Genomic DNA, 2,831 nt, shown 5'->3' with positions numbered 1-2,831 from the left:
TCCAGTTAGTCCAGAAGAAGAGCTGAAATGATTAACAATCCATTAGACAATCGACTGAAAAATGAAAAATGTCAACTATTTTGATAATCAGATAATCGTTAAGTCATTTTGGCTGTCTGGAGTCTGAGCTAAGAAACATGATGTGAATGGTGGATGATGTGGCTTTCAATTATTAATAAATACAGTGATTTGCAGGCATACATAGTCTTTCATTGAAAGATGCCCAATATGTGATAAACGACTTTACACATAAATAGAAGGAGTATTAGTTTTAATTCTTACATTTTTTGCTGTTGTATTTGTATGAATACTAAAACAATATATTTTACAACCTCAGCTGTTCTATAATATTTTGAGTGATTATGACTAGAGATTTTTAGAGGCACTTGCCAGCTGTCCTGTATTTTGGGTTACTGACAGATTCATACTACTTGACAAAATGCTAAATTAGTTTTATAGCTAACACAATAAAACACCACACCATGCATGTGGATTAGGGGCAGTTTAAAAGCAGCTGAAAAAGCAATGCATAGAAGCAAGTCTGTAAAAAAATAAAACCGAAATGAGCCTGGACTCATTACTCACCTAGAGTGTACAAGCATTATATAAACAGACTTGAGACTTGAGCTGCAAGTTGCACCAAAATGGGCACTAATTCTCGGAGATATAACTCAGTAAAATTTTTACACACAGACATGACACACATATTTTGAGATTCAGTGTGACTTACACTTCCCGGGGATGCCGCCATGTCCCATGTTCCATCATGAATAAATATCCAGAAATTCGCGGAGAAATCATAGAAAAGACGCTCCTTATAACAGCAGAATGAGGTTTTACATTTTCCTCCAGTATCAAATTAGTTCAGAGATAGTTATCCGTACATTCACGGGTACACTGTAAACAGGAATTGCTAATAGCTAATTTGGCTAACTTTTTAATGGTGCCACTTGCCCAAATTTAAGCAAATAGTGGCTTTAAAAAACAGGGTTCAACTTGTAGCCCATAGCCTGTAGCTAAAGGAGCTTAGCTAACTGTCTCCATGGAAACGTACTTCCTGTGTTCATGTCGTAAAGCTCCGTCTGAAACAGGTCCACCAGTATACCTTGCCAGTTTTGTTTGTATTACTGTAACATGTTATTTGAATTTGACAATTTTCATAGACCCATCCAAAAAACAGACGTAATTCTTAAAAATGTATTTATACTTTATTATTTGATTTGCCACATATCCCATTGTGACGGCCTCTAGGCCTCAAGACCAATTTCCTGGGTGTTAGGATCTGGGGAGTGGCTCATTAGATGTGATCGCTGACACCTGCTGTGCCTGAGCAGTCCCTCTCCTTTTAGGTTACTTGGTTTGATTGAACTGGTTTTCTTATGCTTTAACATGTTCACATATCCACACACTACACCCATTACTGATGAAATGACTGCATGCTTAATTTAGTTTTCTTGAATAAATTTACTTTTAAGAGTCATATGTGGAAGCAAACTTATGTTGTCTATTTTCTTAAAAACATTTAAGTTTATTCAAAACGACTGAATTTTGCAAAAAACAAAAAGCCTTAAAAAAATGTTTATGTCTGTAACAATTGTTTTTTTTGTTGTTGTTTTTGCCTACATTAACATTTAAATAATTGTCATCTAGTTATTTATTTCGTAAACTTTATTTTTCTCTATTTTTTGTGTTTTTATTTATTATTCCCCAATTCTTTCATTTGTTCACTGAAACTGAAATAAGGTGGGAAAAAAACAAAAGAAACAACAGCAAAAACACTTTTTTTTACTTTGTTTATATTCCCCAAAGTCCACAATTATGGAAATTGTAGTGGTGCAGCGCAGTTGCCTCAATTTTATCAGAGGTGAGGGTCACATTGTCAGACTCTGACAACCCCTGGACTTAATGTTTTATTGTTATTGAAAATAATCTTTAGTTGCAGCTGAACCAAGACCAACTTTGTGTTGGCCAACAAAAAAAGACAACATTTCAAATTATGTGTCTGATTCCAGTCTAGAATCAGGAATCTATAGAGATAAATATATCAAGATGCATCTGACTCAGAAACCTAACTGCAGAAATAGGGAAGCTGTATGAGTACTGACTGTGCTCCTCCTTGTGTCTGTCATAAGTCCTACAGGACAAAAAAAAAGTCTCTGCTGCAGGTATCTTACTGCTGCATTGGCCGGTGAGAGTGCAGAGCTGCAAACTGAAGGACTGTGATATTCACACGTGCTGCTATGGCACTGAAAAATATGATATCACCTCCTTCTGATCTGCATCAACTTTGCATGGAATGATTGAATGTGCCAAATAACATAAGATTTGTTGAAATAGATATTTAGCAGGGAAAAACATGCATCTGAAAAACTGTAGTGTCTGAGTGTCATTGCGTGTAACCTTGTGTGTTTTCATTCGACTCAAGTTTGACTGCAGAGCTTCATCACTGACAGAAAGTGATCTGCCCCCTAGTGGAAGACATTGGAATAAGAAACAAGAGTATTCATAGTGACCCTTCTAAGATTGGGCTGATATACAGTATGGTGGTGAGTACTTTGAAGTTTAAATATTCATAAGTGCACATGTTTGAGTCAGGATGGTGAGAACACAACAGCAGACAAACACCAGCTCTGACTTCAGTTTTATTTAAGGTTCATTTTTCCAGACCTGCAGAGGACAGTTCACTTCCTTTTAAGCGCCTCAATTTGTTTTTTTTTCCTCGCAACATCATGTTAAAACCCATTGTATGACTCTGTGTTGGTTTCTCCTGGATGAGTTTGTTCATTTTTGTGAATACTGTTAAATAGAGAACAGCAGGAGGGAGGGAGGTT

The sequence above is a fragment of the Seriola lalandi genome, unplaced genomic scaffold (assembly GCF_002814215.2).
Source record: "Seriola lalandi dorsalis isolate HSWRI2012SDOR001 ecotype SW California unplaced genomic scaffold, Sedor1 jcf7180002053683, whole genome shotgun sequence".
NCBI classification, from domain to species: Eukaryota; Metazoa; Chordata; class Actinopteri; order Carangiformes; family Carangidae; genus Seriola; species Seriola lalandi.
The sequence above is the reverse complement of the archived record's forward strand: the minus strand, read 5'-3'. Positions refer to the sequence as shown.